This window comes from Callithrix jacchus, chromosome 9, assembly GCF_049354715.1.
Source record: "Callithrix jacchus isolate 240 chromosome 9, calJac240_pri, whole genome shotgun sequence".
In the NCBI taxonomy this organism is placed as follows: domain Eukaryota; kingdom Metazoa; phylum Chordata; class Mammalia; order Primates; family Cebidae; genus Callithrix; species Callithrix jacchus.
This window is the reverse complement of record NC_133510.1, coordinates 97,677,889-97,697,667: the sequence shown is the minus strand read 5'-3', so window position 1 is coordinate 97,697,667 and position 19,779 is coordinate 97,677,889. Positions and strand designations below refer to the sequence as shown.

The window sequence follows — 19,779 nt, the reverse complement described above, 5'->3', positions numbered from 1 at the left end:
CAAAGAAGGTATTCCATTAAAAAAAATAATAACATGAAACACCTCTGTGTGTTATACTCAGAGTAAGGAGTTGAACTTGACCCTGTGGCCTTCTTCCCTGATTGAGCATCCCTAATCACAAGCCCTCCCACTGCCAAGAGATTATCACTGCCCTGAGGTTTATGTTAACTGTTCTCAAGATTTTTCTCTTGTACCACGTGTGTGCTCATACCTAAACAAGAGCTTGCCTGCATTTGGCCTTTATAAAGTAGAATTCATACAGGATGTGTTCTTTGACTTGCTTGTTTTAAGATTTAGTCATACCCAGGCTGGAGTGCAGTGATGCAATATTGGCTCACTGCAGCCTCGACCTCCCAGGCTCATCCTCTTGCCTCGGCCTTCCAAATAGCTGGAACTACAGGTGTGTGTGCCACCATGCCTGGCTAATCTTTTTTTCTTTGGTAGCAGCAGCATTTCATCATGTTGCCCAGGCTGATTGATCTCAAACTCTGGGCTCATGTGATCTACCAGCCTTGGCTTCCCAAAATGCTGGGATTATAGGTGGGAGCCATTGTGCCTGGCCCATTTTAATTCTTGTAGCTCTGGTTTATTTCATTCCAGAAATAAACAGTCTGTGTGTGTGTGTGAGTGTGTGTGTGCGCATGTGTGTGTGCGTGTGTGTGTGTGTGTATCCATTTTATTGCCCATAGGCTTTGGATTATTTGTGGGTTGTCGTTTTTTGTGGTTGCTTTTGTTGCTTTTTCTTTTGCAAGTGATGCTGCTGTATATATTTTCAATGTATTCTCCTAACCTACAAATGTAATTTCTGGATCTCTAGGGGATGTGCGTGCTCAAATGCCAAACAGTTTTTAATGTTTTAACAATCAGTTAAATGCAAACACTGCAAATATACCTTGTAATCTGCTTTTAGCATTGCTTCATTTAAAAATGAATCCTAGAACCACTGAAAAAAATTTTTAAAGTGAAAGTAGTCTTACCCTGCTTTGTCTTCTGAGAAACTGACTTTAACCTTAAGGAGATAACATTAATTTTTTTTTGTAGTTGTTGCTATAGAAACGATTTTTGAAGGACAAAACCAAAACTTGAGAACCATTTGGGCACACTGGCTCATGCCTGTAATCCCAGCTTTGGGAGGCCGGGGCAGGCAGATTGCTTGAAACCCAGGAGTTCAAGACCAGCCTGGGCAACATGGCGAAACGTCATCTCTACAAAAAATACAAAAATTAGCGCAGTGTGATGGTGTGCACCTGTCATCCCAGCTACTAGGGAGGCTGAAGTAGGAGAATCAATTGAACCTGGGGGGGTCAAGGCTGCAGTGAGCTGTGATTGCACCACTGTACTCCAGTCTGGTATTAGAGCAAGACACTGTCTCAAAAAACAAACAAAAACACCAAACTTAAGAATCACAGGTAAAACAGTCTAGCCTCAAGAATCACATGAACTGTATGTAAACAGTCTCTAGATGAACTCTGTGACCTTTCTGTTGCCATGAACGGATATACAGTTAGCCCTCCACATCCATGGGTTTCATGTTCATGGATTTAACCAACCAAGGTCAAAAATATTTCGGAAAAAAAAATTGCATCTGTACTGAACAGATCCAGAGGGTTTTTTTCTTATCATTATTCCCTAAACAATACAATATAACTATTTACATAGCATTTACATTGTATTAGGTAGAAATAATATAGAGATGATTTAAAGTATACAGGAGGATGTGTGTGGCTTATATGCAAATACTACATCATTTTATATCAGGGACTTGAGCACCCACAGATTTTGGTATCTGCAGCAGGTCCTAGAACCAATCCCCCATGGATTCCAAGACACAACTGTATATATACGCCTATCATACACAGCCATGGTCTGCTCCTATGAGTATTATCAGTGAAGAGTTGTTATGGGAAACATGATTGCCCATGAAATACAGTTTCAAAGCTGTGAGCCTTGGGCAGCCCAGTTCTCAATGGAAATATTTCAGTGGCATTGATCCCTTAAGAAGACAGTATTTTATGATGTTATATAAGATGTGAAATTAGCATACAATATCTTAATGGGATTTTTACTTAAAAACTTATATTTATGACTTGGCAATTCCAGCTTAGTCCCATAAAATTTGTTTTAGAACTACCTTTTAAGCCATGGTTTTATTTTCCTGGGAAATGGAATTTAAAATTTCTCTTTTCAGTAGAGAGTTACTTTTCTAAAAGTAATTGCATAAACAAAATTCAGTTAGGGTGAGTTACAAAAATGCTTACTGTCCTATAGATTATTTATTTTGCTACTGTTAGTAGAATCATAGGTCCCTGGAAGAGACAAAGTATCTCAAGTATGCTAATGAAATTTTGCAGGAATTTGCACATTAGTCTCACTTTGAGATTCAGGCACTAGGGACTTTTTAAAAAAATGTGAAAATAAGGTGACTTATTCTCTCAAAAACAGAATATAAAACAAAAAGTATCTGCGTCCCCAGATTCCCGGTCCTATTCCCCAGAGGCAACTACCATCCACAGTTCTGAAGACAGCTTCTAGAAATGTTCATATACATAGAGTATATAATTGTACACATCTGTTATAAATTCCTCCACCCCTACTTCTGATAAGCATAAATAAGTGTGCACAGTAGGCACAGCCTTGCATCTTGCTTTTCTCTCTTAACTGTTTAGATTGAATAGCTTCCCACTGTAGCCCATTCAGATTCATTTCCATTTTAGTGGCGCCATCATTTTCCATTGTACTAGAATTTTAAAAAGTGGTCCCCTATTGATAAATGTCTATGATGTTTGCAGAATTGGCAGCAGACGAGGTGGTGGTGGGTGGTGGTGGTGGTAGGGGTGGCAGACCAGCATTTTTTTAAGCAGCAGCATAGAAGAATCAAAGAAGGAGGCAGAAGACTTGTAAATATTTTCATCTCCATTTCTGTTCTTTAAATCTCCTGAGAAAAATTTTTTTTGCCTGCTTTAAGGTGTTTTGGGGACTATATGGAGGCTCAAAAGAGCTAGATATTTTTTCTTCCTAGCCCTTCTTCCCTTGTGATCATGATGGAGAAGATTATGATATGTAACCAAAACACTGGGGAAGAGGAATGTATTTACACTTGGTGGCTAAAGGAGGTTTCAGTTCTCTTCTCTTCTACGTCCAGAGCAAATACATTCAATGGTAACTGGATTATTTGTTTTTAACCAGATTAGCAAGCATTTCTAATGATAACCTGTTTGGACGTGGGGGAGTTTTCCTTATGCAGAGTTGATCATTGCATAATATCCATTCGAGGTGGTGGTTGCAAACACTATGGATTGCCTTTCCAAACACCCTTTTCCTTCCCTTTCTCCCTGGCTGGCAGAGTCTATTCCTAGAGGCTGAAAATGTTATGTGTCACCTCCCCAGCCTCTCTTGCAACTAGGGCATGGACACAGAACTCAGCTCTGGCCAAAGGGACCCCAGGAGAAATCTACAGAGGAGCTTCTGGAAAAGTTTTCCTCCCTAATAAAATATGAAAGAAGATATGTATCCTCATCTGTAGCCAGAAATTGACTACATGTGATTGGTAGAACTACAGTAGCTCTCTTGTCTCCATGTGAGGACAAAGCAAATGGCCCAAGGATAGTGTAGTGAAAAAAATAGAGAGAGATTGAGTATTTGATATCTGTAAGCCACTGACTTAGCCCTGCCTTCTGTTCTTAGGAGACCATAGATGCGCCCTTATTATTGAAACTGATTTTATTCAGTTACTGAAGTTACACAATCTGATAACATAATTTTACCCATAGGAAATAATTTGAAAATAGCAAAATGACTCAGTTAAGATAGTTGAGTGCCTGCTGTGTTCAAGAGACTATTAATATGAGGCTCTGGGGCTGCAAAATTTCAAGTTTTTAAGAATGTGAGGTAAGAACAGCAGGAGTTCTGAGTAACCACTGATTACTAGATTTGGGGTGATCATACGTGACTGTGGGGGAGGTGAAATTGAGCAGACTCTGAAGGAACCCCCAGGTTTTGGTAAATAGGAAGTTGGGGATGGCATTCTAGGAAGCCTGAGCTTTTACAGAGAACACGGGCTGTGGAATCACACCTGGGTTTAAACCCTAGTTTGTGACCTTGTCAAATTCCTTGATTTCTTCTTTCTTTTTCTTTTTTTAATTTTTGAGACAAGAGTTTCACTCTGTCACCCAGGCTGGAGTGCAGTGGTGTGATCACAGCTCACTGCAACCTTGAACTCCTGGGCTCAAGGGATCTTCCTGCCTCAGCCTCCTGTGTAGCTGGGACTACAGGTGCATCCCACCACACCCAGCTAATTTTTAAATTTTTTGTAGAGATTAGAGGGCAGGAGCATGGTCTCGCTTTGTTGCCTAGGCTAGTGCCAAACTCCTGGGCCCAAGCCAGAGTGCTGGGATTACAGGTATGAGCCTCAGTGCCTGGCCCAAATTCCTAGATATTTTTGACATGCTAAACATAACTAGCATAATTGAAGTGAGAACTAGAAATAAAATGTGTCACACGTCTGTTATGCTGATGTGCATGTAGCAGGCACAGAGTAGCTGGTGGAGTGGAAGGCGCAATAATGCCTACATCCATGTAGCACTCCTGAGTAAAGAGTGAAGGGAGTTAGGTAAAATGATCTTGGCACGCTATGCTCGAGCTGGACATAGTTCACCTGGACCCAACCATCTGGTCCAGCTAAGAGGCTGAAAGTACAGGATCTGGACAGAGACAGTTTGAGTCAAGATAATGAGGACTTTGACTTCTGACTTCAGGAGTTTAAACCTTATTCTGTAACCAACCTATGGTGGTGACCACTGAGAGGAGCAGCCTGGAGAGAGAGGAGATAGATTGCTGCAGTGGTCCAGGTGTGCAGTGTAACAGACCTAGTGCAGGCAGGTGTCAGGTGTTGGACAGAGCAGAAGGGTCTGATGTTAGAGTATCAAGAAAGAAGAAAGAACTTAGTGATGTGGGAGGCAAGGGAGAGGGGAGATTCAGTGATGAGTCCCAAAGACTAAATACCTGTCAGTTGTGGAGTGTGAAATTCAGAACAGACTTGTAAGACTTTCAGATAATCATATCCTAGGTGGAACAGGAACAGTTGGAAGGATTTATTGACATTTTTGATGAAAGATGCTAGATAAGTGGAAAATAAATGACGTTACCCAAATCTGATTGTCATTTAATTCTTGTCTAATTACGCTTGTCACTTTACCTTTGTTTACATATAAAGTTTGATTAGTTTGAAAGATGTGCCCCTTAATAAAATAAACATACCCTTGCCTCTGATTAGATATTGTTGAACTCTCTGAGTCAATCCTGTAATATGAAGTATATATTCACTGATTGTTGACTACATATTTATCCAGAAAAAAAGCAATCAAGCAAAGTGTTTCTCTGACACAGGGATTCTGGTACTTACAGATATATTTACAATGGTCTTATTAATAAAACATCAGTCATAACATTGAAAGCAATGAATGACATCAGAGTCATTAAAGTATAGAAACCAAATAAATTTTAGTTCATCAAGTTCAGGGTGATACCCTGAGCTGAATGAGAAACTTCATAATATTCTCAGTTCATGAATCATAAACAGATGGTCCCCTAACATTTTGAAATGCTGAATAAGGGAGGTGGGCTGAGTCAGATTAATCAAGTGTACCACACCGTATAAAGGTAGGTAGTTAGCAGTCCTTGGCATCCTATTAAGTTCACTTCCTTTCAGCCTGGGCATGGTGGTTTATGCCTGTAATCCAGCATTTTGGGAGGCCAAGTTGGGCAGATCACTTGACGTCAGGAGTTCAAGACTAGCCTGGCCAACATAGTGAAACCCTGTCTCTACTAAAAATACAAAAATTAGCCAAGCATGATGGTGTACACCTATAGTCCGACCTACTCAGGAGGCTGAGACAGGATAATCACTTGAACTTGTGAGGCGGAGGTTGCAGTGAGCTGAGATCGCTTTAATGCACTCCAGCCTGGGCGACAGAGCAAAACTGTCTCAAAAAAAAGTTTGCCTCGTTTCCCAAGGCAAAAGGAAACCCCATAGTTCATAGAGAATTTGGCATGAGTAAAACCTCTTGGGCATTTAACCCTTTGGGCATAAAATTCATGTTTTCAAATGACAGTTCTGCACACAGGCAGTAGTTTTGTAGTAGGCTAAGAGCAGGTGTCCCTGAGTGAGAGTTCTCATGGTCTCGTTGCATTGTTAAGGCTCTAGCTCAGGTACAGACCCATGGTTTGGCTGATTGCAATTCCTAGTAAAGAGAAAAAAAATGTCTAGCATTGAAGCTTTCGAGACTGCCTTCTGTCCATCCTGCTACACACATACTTGTTTTTTTGTTTTTTCTGTTACTAATCTCAGTTGGATTTTTGTTTCAGACGGAATTTGAGTCATGGTTAGCACCTGGTTCAATGGAGTGGATAGGTATAACCATAGTGCTTTCCTGCATTCAGGAGAATCTGGGATGTCTTCCCTAACTATGACTTAGAGTGAGGGGAATGTGATTTGCTTTGTACATTGAGGGATTTCTCTTTTCAGTCCACATATAAAAGAAAGAATTCCACTCTTTAGGAGAGTCATCTCAAAGTCCTGCCATTTCGTTCATTCTAGGTGAAAACTTTGCCCTTCTTAATCTGTCTAGCCCCTTGATGGAAAGTACCAAGGCTGTGATAATAATTGGAATTCTATTATTATTGAGCCTGTAGAAGAGAGATGAGTGGAGGTGGAATAAATAACAAATCGTGTATTTATGAGGCAAAATGCCTGATTTTCCATCTCATGATGGACAGTGTTCTTTGAGGTAAGAATTCAGCCATTCTTAGCTTCAAATGATGCTTAAAAAAAAAGTCCAAATCACATAATTATGATCCCAGCATCCCAGACAGAGGCCACTTAAAGTTGTTATGTCATGATCAATTACACAGATTCATGAATGACCCATTCTTAGGTGACGTGAACCAAATCCAAAATCCTTCCATACAGTATAGTCACAGTGCTGCATTTTTAAAAGAGTAATAAGAAACAGTGTCTGTATTTAGGGTAAGGCTCCTTTTCTTTTGAATATTCCAACTTTTGTATTTCCCAGTATTTTCTTTTCATGATTGTAAAAACGCCGCCTGCTTTAGAATCCCTGGCTTCCCTTGTCTGTGTGGTCAGGTGTCGAGCCTAGCCTGTTGGCAGAGCCTGTTGCAGGTTGTCTGTGTTCTTCTGAGCCTTGTGCCTCCTCCCTTTAGAAATGCTTGCCGTCACCTCTTTTTCGCCCCAGCCCTCAATCGTGCCTTGATTTAGAATGACCCATTTAGCCATTCTCAATTTTAGACACTCCAACTTTTAGTTTCCTGAATACATATTCTAGTTTTTCCTTCTGCAGATACATTGTGCTCCTTGCTAGGCTATCAGGTGATTTTTGAGCTGCCTCCTCTGAGCCAATTGTCACCTTTCCAGAAGCTTCTCATTGAAGCCCCTGCTTACTTATTTCCTCCCCTCAATTCCTATAGTACTTGTTACTTTTTTTTTTCTTGAGATGAAGTCTCACTCCATTACCTAGGCTGAAGTGCAGTGGCACAATCACGGCTCACTGCAGCCTCGACCTCTTAGGCTCAAGAAATCCTCCCACCTCAGCCTCCCAAGTAGCTGGGATCACAGACACACACTATCGCAAGCAGCTTTTTTTTTTCCTTTTTTTTGTTTTGTTTTTTGGTAGAGATGGGGTCTCACTATTTTGCCCAGGCAGGTCTCAAACTGCTGGGCTCAAATAGTCCTCCTGCCTTAGCCTCTCAAAGTGCTGGGATTACAGGTGTGAGCCACTATGCCTGGCCTTGTTACATTTCAAAATTCTGTACACCTCCCTGCCCAAATGGTGACCTCTTAGCGCACAGCTTATCATATTTCTCTGACTCCAGTTCTTTCAATACACTATTTAGTTCACAAAAGATGCCCAGGAAAACATTTTCAAGTAGCAATTTTGTATTTTGGCAGGCTCGGTTTGTAACCTAATCATTTCCATTAGCTATCATAAAAACAATTTGGGCTAAGTGAGCAAGCCCTAATTGTACTTTGTGTGCTTTTTAGTTAAATTCAGCCTCATTGAGAAACATTGGCTTTCTAAATGACTATTAAGTAATAAGGCACTAGCAATCTGGATCAACATGGTATTAGGATTTTGCTGCATTTTGCAGAATTCTAAATTGCATACTTTTGTATCTAAATCTGATGTATTTGGTTAAACCGCAGATATTAATGCCTTGCTAGTAAACCATGTGGATTTCTGCTTTTTCATTGGCTCTTTTATAGTCTAAAAACAAATATTTTTAGAAAATATTTGACGTATAAAACAGTGTCATGAAAGTTTGGGAAACTTCAAAAATGTTAAAGAGCTGACAGAACGCATTACAGGTTGACATGCTAATGAAATTTGAGGGTTTGTTTCCTGCTAGAATTGAGCAATATTGTATATTTACTCATTGTGCGTTTGCAATGTTCACAGGTACTATAAAGATAATTTTGACCGTTCCTGCATTTTTGTTATCTAAGTTTTTTTTACATCTTATATTTTACTTTTTTGGTGTTTAACTTACAGTAAAGTGTATGCTTCTTAAAAGTACAGTTGGGTGATTTTTACCTGTGTATGTCCTGAGTAACTGCCACCTGGGTCAGTGTCGTCAGCCCCCCCCCCCCAGTGCTCTCTGGTGCCACCTTCTGGTGAATCATTCTCCCTCCCCCTACTCCCCGGTAAAGGGTAACCACTCTTCTCACTTCCATAGCACCCTAATCATATAGCATCACATATTGGTATGTGGCCTCTTTAATTAAGTATTACACACATGAGATTCGCCTGGGTTCTTTGTTAAACACTTGTTCGTTCCTTTTACTTGTTGCACATGGTTTTTAACGACTTGTTGCTTAATTTTTATTTTGGTAAATAACAATTATTATAAAGGGCCAGGCACAATGGCTGACACCTGTAATTCCAGCACTTTGGAAGACCAAGATGGGCAGATCACATGATGCCAGGAGTTCAAGACCAGCCTGGCCAACATGGCAAACCCTGTCTCTACTAAAAATACAAAAATTAGCCAGGTGTGGTGGTACACGTCTGTATTCACAGCCACTCAGGAGGCTGAGGCACAAGAATTGCTTGAGCCTGGGAGACAGACGTTGCAGTGAACCAAGATCGCGTCACTGCACTCCAGCCTGGGTGACAGAGTGAGACTCTGTCTCAAAAAAATTAAGAAGTTAGATTCATTATAAAGAAGAATATTCAGTTTGTGTTAGTTGGTCTGTGCTAATAATTTTTTCTTTTTTGAGACGGAGTTTCGCTCTTGTTACCCAGGCTGGAGTGCAATGGCACGATCTCAGCTCACTGCAACCTCCGCCTCCTGGGTTCAGGCAATTCTCCTGCCTCAGCCTCCCGAGTAGCTGGGATTACAGGCACGTGCCACCATGCCCAGCTAATTTTTTGTATTTTTAGTAGAGACGGGGTTTCACCATGTTGACCAGGATGGTCTCGATCTCTTGACCTCGTGATCCACCCGCCTCGGCCTCCCAAAGTGCTGGGATTACAGGCGTGAGCCACCGCACCCGGCCTGTGCTAATAATTTTATACTATTGGTATTTTGCATGCAGGCTGCCCATCTTACAGACCTAGTAGTAACAGGACTGCTGAGTGTAAGAGCTGCAAAACCCTTAGAGGTTGCAGAGTTCAGCCACCTTGCTTCGTCATGAGGGCCCATGGTTAATTGGGTCCCAGGTCCCCTGTGTGATCTAGTTGAGTTGGCTTCTTGAGGTCACTGTTGCTGTGTCACAATTCAGACTTGATTATGTGGATGTCTGTGGTCAACAGGAAAGCAATCTTGGAAATTTAGAAATCCACCTGGCCATGGTGGTGCACACCTGTAGCCTCAGTTACTTGGGATGCTGAGGAAGGAGGCTCACTTGAGCCCAGGAGTTTGTGGTCAGCCTAAGCAACAGAGCAAGACCCTGTATATAAAAGAAAAATTTTAAAACAAAGAAGGAAATCTAGAAATCTCTAATTAGCAAGACTTGGAATTTCAGTTATCTACAAATTTCATTCACTCATCTAGAATACTTAGTGTCAATTAAATGAGATGCTGTTGACTGTTCATGGAACTTTGTCTTTTATTAAAACCAATTCTTAAAGGAAAAGGAAGGGGAAAGTGTAGCCAGTGCACGTGTTTGCTTGGCACTTTCAGTTTTAAGGCACTGTCTTAAACTTTGATGTTCCTGGATTTCATTCTTTTAAAACCCTGTGAAAACCACAAGAATTGTTCTCGGGATGCGAGGTCTTAGGGTAAGTTCTGAGTCTGTGATCTCTGCAAGTCAAAAACCTGTCCCTAATCTTATACCTTTCTGCTGAGGTTGTAATGATTCACAGGAAGTTTCTTAGAAAGGATTTTGAAGGAGAGATTAGTTGACTCAGTAATGGAACATTAAGTCCTTCATTGGCCAGGAAGTAGCCACAGAACATTCTACAGAATGTTAGGGCCTTTCTTAAGTATGACTAACAAACACTGGGACAAGTGGCCTGTGTTTTTTCTAATTATAAAGCAGTGTTTTTCAAACAGGATTATGGTCATGAAATAAATTTGATGAGTAATAACTATCACTTTATATTCTTATATGGAAAAGCAGAAAGAAAATCACACAAAATACTCATCTCTACCTTACCCAGATTCAACAATTTAAAATGTTCTTATTTTCATTGTGTGTGTTTGTAATCTATTTAAAAGTAAGTGGTATTCAGATATCAAGGCACTTTGTTTCTTTTTCCTTTCCTTTTTTCTGTGACAGGATCTCATTCTGTCACCCAGGCTGGAGTGCAGTGGCATGGCTCACTGCAACCTCTGCCTCCCGGGTTCAAGCAATTCTTCTGTCTCAGCCTCCCCAAGTAGCTGGGATTACAGGTGCACACCACCACACTCAGCCTTTTTTTTTTTAACTAGAGATGGGATTTCACCATGTTGGACAGGCTGGTCACGAACTCTTGGCCTCATGTGATCCACCCACCTCAGCCATTCAGAGTGTTGGGATTACAGGCGTGAGCCACTGCACCTGGCCTTCTTTGTTTTTAATTTTTTTGAGACAGAGTCTTGCTCCGTCGCCAGGTGCCAGGCTGGAGTGCAGTGGCACAATCTTGGCTCACTGCAACCTCCACCTCCCAGGTTCAAGTGATTCTCATGCCTCAGCACCCCTGCTGAGTAGCTGGGATTACAGGCATGTACCATCATGCCCAGCTAATTTTTGTATTATTAGTAGAGATGGGCTTTCACCATGTTGGCCAGGCTGGTCTCAAACTCCTGGCCTCAAGTGATCTGCCTGCCTCGGCCTCCCAAAGTGCTGGGATTACAGGTGTGAGCCACCACGCCCAGCCAGGGTACTTTGTTTCTAATATGTATCTGCAAACAAGGATTTTTCTACATAATAAAATTAGCAAAAATAATAATTTCTAATATCCAGTTGTCCAGAAAACAAGGTAACTGTAAATATAGTTACATTGTGTTTAGTAAAGATAAATAATATTTCACAAAATTTGTTGAATGTATATGTGCACATACATATTGGTAGACATGTATTTCTTTCTTGGATGTCTCATTCAGAATTTGTAATATCCTGGGTTATGGCATAGAGAAATTTGGTAGGTATATAGGTAGTTGCTGCTCAGTGATCCTGCTCATTGTATGCTGAGTGTTGTATGGCACCTAAGAAAGTGAATGCTTTCAATAACCAGTAAAACACCCAGCAAAGATGCTGAAACAAGGAGGGGCCCAATGCAACGTCATATATCAGAGCCAAAATGGATCCGGAAGAAGGCCTTTGGAAAGGCCTCATGGAAGAGATCTCGAAGGAGTGGTAGGATTTGGATGCGAAAGAGGCCCTGAAATGCTGTGTCCAGAAGGGAAGGGTATAAGTATTGAGGTGAAACAAAAGGTTCAGAAATACCTTCATGTACCACAGTGCTGATATCCGTCTGGTGGATGGTGAAGGGAGGAGGAAGACATTGGAAGTTGAATAGGAAAAACTACTCAGGGCTCAAGTACCAGCAGGGGGAGGAATCCAGTCTCCTTACTGGATTCCATTAGTGTAATGACCTCCTAGAGACTAGATGGAAGGAGTAGAACACTGAAAACAAGGAAACCTGGTGAAACGGTTGCCCTTGCTGTAGGAGAGATAGGAAATGAGGGTGTGGGTTAAGATAGATGGCCCTGAGCATAGCAAGAAAGAGTCAATCTGGAGAGAAATTACTGGGCAAAAAACAACAAAAAACAAAAAAAGTAGGTGACAGTTTTAAAGAAGAGATGAAGAAGAGAGAACATCAATACAATAATTACCCCATTTACACATAAGGTCACGGAATTAAGTATAACCAAGTCCCCAAACACCCCATGTAATATCTGTAAAAACAAGCTTCCAAGTGTAATTCACATTCATTTATTATTCTCTCTCTGTCTCTCTGTCATCCCCCGCCCCCACCCCACCCCACCCTCCTTTTTTTAGAAATGGGGTCTTGCTATGTTACCCAGGCTGGCTCCCACCTCTTGGATTCAAAGGATCCTCCTGGCTCAGCTTCTTGAGTAGCTGGCTAGCGCTACAGGCACATGCCACTGTGCCTGGCCATGCCATAATACTCTCAAAAACTAGGCTAAGAAGGCTTTTTAGAGGAAGTAGCAAGTTATAATCGTTAGATATGCCTTTCTAATACGATTTTGTCTTGCTTAAAGACTTGCAGGTGGAAAATGTTAGACATCTGTGTTTAGGGTCTTAATTCAGAATCCCAGTTTTACTTAAAATAGCAACAGAGAAGACTCATGACAATTATAAAACATTAAGAGTTGGCTGTTGAGAATGTAAAGTTTAGTTATTTGACGTAAGGTACCTCTGTACAAGTCAAGTTAAATACTAGGTAAGACTCTGTAAAGCAGTATGGCAGTATCTTTGGCTTTGTGTGTGTTGGGGGGAGGGTATCTTTTAAAAATTATCTTTCCTTTTCAGGTTCATTGAAACTTGATTCTTAAGGGACTTCCTGGTATGAATTTGAGACCCTGTTCGCCACTCTTTACCCTCCTTTCTGCTGCAAGATGCATAGACAAGAGGCAGTTTGTGTGACACAAACACTTCATGCCTGTGGGGCAGTGGGGACAGTGACCATCTTCTGTTGAAAGAGCTTAGTGATGGTGACAGCAGCAGCACTGTTCTTGGCTCTGGAGTTTTCTGAAGTTCCCACCTATCTGGGGTATGTTAGGTTTCATAATCCACGGCCAGCACCTACAGCACTTACTCTGTACAAGACCCTATCGTAATCATGAATTCCTGTTATCCTCACAGTCACACTGTGAGCCAGTAGATACTGCCTTCCTCATTTTACAGATGAGAAAATGGAGGCATAAAGTAACTTGCCCAAGACGAGGCAGTTCACATGACTGTGCTGAACCTAGGCAGTCTCGCTCTGAAATCTGTGCCTTTAACCACTAACTTAGGCTACCACCCTGGAAGTGAATCTTTATTTAGGATACGTGGCTATGGAATTAGAGCTTTCCCGTGAGGTCTGAGCTGCCTAGTTGCTGTGAGTGTTGTGAGTGGCCCTGGAAGGCTGTTCCCTGTGTTTTGGAAATATAGCCAATCCAAATATAGACTTAGATTCTAAGAAGGGTCATGAGAGTGTTTATCTTTAAACTCACAGTCCACCATTCGTTTCATTTCTTTTAGCCCAGATCACAAAACAGGATGATCTTAGAGGACTGTTCTCTGTCTGAAACATGAATCTTTGGAGCCTTTAAACGGCTGTGGCTGTGGGAGAAGAAAGCTTCCTCTTATCTGCACCTTGATAGCAGAGCATTTAATGACTGTAGAACCTGCTGGAGCTTTAGCCAAAGAGAGAGTTTATGTACAAGCCGGTCTGGAGGATCTTTGTTAGTGGGTAAAATAGAAGTAACCCACATTTTTTATTATGCAAGGTATCTTGGGATTTAAGCTGGTTTCTTCTACTTATTGATGTCAAATTGAGAACAGCTCCAGTAATTGCCTCGTGGCTCCAAGGAGTCTCAAGCAGCCTGTATTTGCTCTTCTGGTTTCTCTGTCATACATATTTTTTTACATTTGCAGTATTTAATGGTAACACAGTGGTTTGAGTAAACTAAGTAGATTTGAGGGGTGTTAGGGGTTATAGGAAACAGGTGTATGTATGATAAATGGTTTGGCATACACAGATCTCAAGAAAAGGTAGGATATTCCTGGAGCCAGGTGTACCTGGGCTGGAATCCCACGACTCTGCCACTTACTAGCTTTGAGTCCCAGTAAGTCAGTTTTCTCCGCTAGAAGATGGGAGTTTGAATTCGAATATCAGATTCTTGAAAGGAAAAATAAAATAATGTATAGGAAACATTTAGAAAATTATTTATTTTTGAGACAGAGTCTCACTCTGTCACCCAGGCTGGAGTGCAGTGGCACGATCTTGGCTCACTGCAACCACCACCTCCCAGGTTCAAGCAGTTCTCTGCCTCAGCCTCCCGAGTAGCTGGGATTATAGGTGTGTGCCACCACGCCTCACTAATTATTTATATTTTTAGTAGAGACGGGGTTTCATCATCTTGACCAGGCTGGTTTTGAACTCCGAACCCTATGATCCACCCACTTTAGCCTCCCAAAGTGCTGGGATTATAAGTGTGAGCCACCACCCCTGGCCTTAGATAATTATTTGATGCTGATAAGTCTTTAGTAACTGGTGCCATCTCTTTTCTGATGAACTTGAATGATATGGCAAGATCCTGTCCTCTCTTGAGCCATTCTTCTTGAGGCCTGCTTGCATCCTTTAACCAAGTCCTTGCCTTCTTGGACTTTGGAAGGTGAAACAACTTTCCACTTCTGTGTTCATGTTCTACCAAACTGTGATTTCCTAAGGGCCAGGAAACTACATTTGAGAAGAAATTATTTATTTTTAATTTTTTTTATTTATTTTTGAGATGGAATCTTGCTCTGATGCCAGGCTGGAGGGCAGTGGCCCGATCTTGGCTCACTGCAACCTCTGCCTCCCAGATTCAAGCGATTTCCTGCCTCAGCCTCCTGAGTAGTTGGGATTACAGGCATGCATCACCACGTCTGGCTAATTTTTGTATTTTTAGTAGAGTCAGGGGGTTTGCCATGTTGAACCAGGCTGATCTTAAACCCCTGACCTCAGGTGATCTGCTTGCCTCTGCCTCCCAGAGTGCTGGGATTACAGGCGTGAGCCACTGCTCTTGGCCTGAGAAATTATTTTTTAAAGTTTTTTATTTGATGCAGTACAAGACTGCTTCCTTATGCCATCCCAAATAATGGATTGAGTGAGAACATATGGGTGTGTCCAAAGGAGGAGGCACCTGAGCTGTCTGCCACAATTACAATGGTCCCCACAGGGGAAAAATCCCTTAGGGAGGAAAGGATCACATTCATATTCTGTAGGTAGGAGATCTTAATGTTTCTTTTTCTTTTTCTTTCTTAGAGACAGAGTCTGGCTTTGTTGCCCAGGCTGGAGTGTAGGGAAGCAATCAGAGTTCACTGCAGCCTCAAACTCCTAGGCTCAATCAGTCCTCCCACCTGAGCCTTCTGAGTAGCTGGGACTGTAGGCATGCCACTATGCCTGGCTAATTTTTTTTAAAATAGAGACAGAGACTTGCTATGTTGCCCAGGCTTGTCTCAAACTCCTAGGCTCAAGTGATCCTCTTTCCTCGGCCTCCCAAAGTGCTGGGATTACAGGCATGAGCCATCATGCCTGGCAATATTTATCATTTGGTAATTGATCACCTCTGTTCCACTTGGAGCAGTGAAGAGCCATGACACACATCAGTTTACTATTTGACCTCTTGTATGTGATGCAAGCCGTGAACCATTCACGGTCCAGTCTGTCTTGAAAGAGACCCAGCACAATCTCAGTTGCAAGTTCTTCTTGATCTCATTGCAAACAGCTGAACAAATGTAAACAACTAGGGCAGCTACTTGTCCCTAAACAACAGGCCGCCCTAGTTGGCTGCTAGCCAACAACTGATTCACTTAATAAGCACTAAGGTCCTATTGATGAAAGAGTGTGGAGCAGACACAGGTGGCCTGGTAGACAGTAGATGATCCTTCCTCCAAGGAGGCATCCAAATGTTGGAGGAACAAATGTTCTTCAAACACCTGTCATACCTAGCAGAATAAGCACTGTACAGGGAGCAAATGCAAATGGGGGAAGCACAGAGGAAGCAGTCAGTCCTAGCTGGGCGTGGGGGCAGGAGAACCTTCGTGGGAGAGACACTGAATTGGTCCTTGAAAGAGAATTGGGAAGGAGACCTTGCTAGGGTGAGGAATGAACACAGAAATCGCAAAGTGCATGCAGTGTTCAGGTATGGCCAGCTCGTCACACACAATGGAATGAGATGGAGGTTAAAAGGTAGACATTAGTACAAATCCTGGCTCTGTGTCTTCTTAGCCGTCACCATAACTTAATTTGATGCCTTCCACTTTTAAATCTGCAAGGCAAAGCTAATGACGTGGAGATATGAGGGTTTTTTTTTTTTGTTTTTGAGACGGAGTTTCGCTCTTGTTACCCAGGCTGGAGTGCAATGGCGCGATCTCGGCTCACCGCAACCTCCGCCTCCTGGGTTCAGGCAATTCTCCTGCCTCAGCATCCTGAGTAGCTGGGATTACAGGTACATGCCACCATGCCCAGCTAATTTTTTGTATTTTTAGTAGAGACGGGGTTTCACCATGTTGACCGGGATGGTCTCGATACCTCATGATCCACCCGCCTCAGCCTCCCAAAGTGCTGGGATTACAGGCTTGAGCCACCGCGCCCGGCCCCGATATGAGGGTTAAAAGAGAGTGTATATAAAGGTCCAGCCTTACCCTAGGGCTGTAAATAGATGTGCTCAAAACATCGTAATGGACGGATCTGCTGGAAAATGACTAGGATAGGACCCTGATCAAGAGAGCCTTAAATTCTTTGTTAACTATTTCACACTTTAGGGAACGTGAAAAATCCTTGGGAAAGAACAGGGTATAATCTAATTTATCTTTTGAAAAGATGATTTTATTCAACCCAAGGAAATCAGAGTGTTTCTTTGAAACGCAGTCTCATTCTCACCAGGTTGGAGTGCACTGGTGCGATCTTGGCTTACTGCAGCCTCCACCTCCCGGGTTCAGGTGATTCTCCTGCCTCAGCCTCCCAAGTCCAAGTAGCTGGGACTACAGGCGCACACCACCATGCCCAGCTAATTTTTGTGTTTTTAGTAGAGACGGGGTTTCACCATGTTGGCCAGGAGGATGGTCTCGATCTCTTGACCTCATGATCTGCCTGCCTCGATTTTCCAAAGTGTTGGGGTTACAGGCATGAGCCACCATGCCCAGCCAGAGTGTTTATGTTGATGGCCTCATTTGGAGGCTGAGCACAACTTCAAAGTCAGGCTGTTTTTCTGTGCTGGAAATAAAGACTGTACCAAAATATCGATTGAATGTACTTTTCATGGACTCTTTTTTCTCTAAGTGGAACGCTATATTATTTTGATACAACTAAAGACAGCTTTTTAGTTCTAATTGCCATTTTGTTATAATACTGCTGCCTTATATTAGAAAAAATAAAACTGCCCAAAATTAGCTTCAGGATCGCAAAAGGGAAAGATGTGACTATTGATCAGTTTTTCTTCTACTCTTGAAAAGCTACTTGTTTCTAAGCTTTGTCTGATAGCTAGCAGTATTCTGATCCATTTATAAGAAAATGCTATACTGCAGATCATCCAGTACATATGTTTCCCCTCCAGTATTTGTTATACTACCAAAAATAAATGCTCACCCACAGATAATGATTTGATTATGAGGCTTGCGTTTGCTCTGGGAATACACTTCGGGGCTTCAGTACCAAACGCTCTTTTCTGGCTCAGTCTTACATAGCAACTTTTCAAAGGACACGAGTCAAGTTGTGAGCATTATGTGGCTTTCTCTGATGCCCTAGGAATGGGGATGGGGAAGTAGTGGTGCACGTTCATGAGCTGGGTGTGTTTGACCACATTCCCACTATGAAACATAGGAGTGCTGATACAGTGTTCGTCTCCGGGCACGATAATGTACCTAGCATCTGTAGGTTAAAGTATACCCTCCTCTTTCCACCAAGATTATGATTATGATAAGACACATGGAAAATAGAGTAGTGCTAATACCCAAAAGTCAAAAAAGGAGGGGAAAACAAATAGGCTGATCACCACATCTAACAGTTACTCAAGTCTGATTCTGAATTTCCTAGCATCCGAGGCAAAAAGGGAAACAATTATTGTCATCTGATAGATAACACTGCGCACCCTTGTTATATTCTGGGAAGCTATACTTCAGGAGACAAGTTACTTTTCCTTTTGTGTAGGGTGAATATAATGAACACAGCATGGCCTGATAGAGCTCGTTCAGGCTGGAGATGCCGAAAGACTCTGCAGGACAGATGCTGGATTTGTAACTATCGTTTAGAACCTTACACTAAGTACAGGTCCCTTCCAAGAAGGCCCACAGGCGTGTTTTAGGGGTAAGTGAGGTGGTGAATGAATGGTACGAGCAAGGAGAAGACTGGGTCACCAGCGCAGGGCAGTAGGTGGGCCTTCTGCTCCCAGGCTTGGCCTCTTTGCTCTGCTCTCTAAGGGCCTTGGAGACTCGTTTTTCCTGGGGTGGTTATCTCAGAGTAAACACGGTATGCCCACATCCCCTTCCTTGCTGGCTTCCCCTCTTCCTGGGGAGGCTTTACTGACAGACACTGTCAGAAACCTATGGGAATGAACAAGCATGGATAGGAAATTTTCCAGAACTGCCCCCAAAAGACCTTAAGTTTAGTAGTGCTCGGCAGCTCTTGCTCACCTTTTCTTCTCCTCTGATGAGTTAGGAACGAAAAGCCTCAGTGGACATTTGTTCTGTGTTTAGTCCTAAAATTAGGGCTTCCTGCTGCTGCTTCAGAACTCAGCATCCCCCTTCTCCCCAGAAGAGGAAACTGTGAACCCTTCCTTCAAGAAGGCCTGCTTCTGCCAGGCACAGTGGCTCATGCATATAATCACAACACCTTGGGAGGCTGAGGTGAGAGGATCGCTTGAGCCCAGGAGTTCAAGGTGCCAGTGAGCTAGTGATTGCGTCATTGCACTCCAGCCAGGGTGACAGAGAGACGTGTGTGTGTGTGTGTGTACACATGTACATATTTAAATTTAAAAGGTGTGGTTCTTACTCCTGGGCCTGGAGAGGTAAGGGGGCAGATATTAAATGGACACTTTCCTTTCCCAGACTTGCTCATTTTCAAGGTACACGGGGTCCCCAGAGACTCTCTCCTCCTCTTAGAAATAATCTGTTTTGGGTGTTGCCTCACATCCCTCCACAGTTTCCTCCCCAGGGACTGTGACTGTCCTTGCCCTGCAATTGGTGCTCATGTAAAGTTGGTCTATTTTCATCACCGTAGCCTTCCCTTCCTTTCAAGGAACATTCGTGCTGAATCTGGCCTTTCCCCACCTTTAATTCTTACGTAGATTTAGTACTTAGAAATCTTTACTGGGTCAGGTGAATTTTGTAAAGGATTAGTTTGTATTTATTGGAAGTGTGATTTATAAGCTATTTTGAAGAAAGATATGTTTTTTTTAAGTGCACATAACTCAAAGTAGATTACCACTGTTGCCTAGTAGAGGCTTAATGAAAAGATAATTATTTCTAATTACAGTATCAAGTGTTTGTGAGTGCTTGAGGATGCTTGAAGAATTTGTTTTTGAGAATCTTAAACACTGCCTAATCTCCTTTGCACTATTAATTCACAG

General features: G+C 42.3%; 1 protein-coding gene across 7 annotated transcripts in view; it reads left to right on the top strand.

Moving 5' to 3' along the window:
* Window positions 1-19,779, top strand: part of TMCC3 (transmembrane and coiled-coil domain family 3) — a 369,795-nt gene that overhangs the window by 266,983 nt on the left and 83,033 nt on the right. The gene's annotated exons all lie outside the window — the stretch shown is intronic.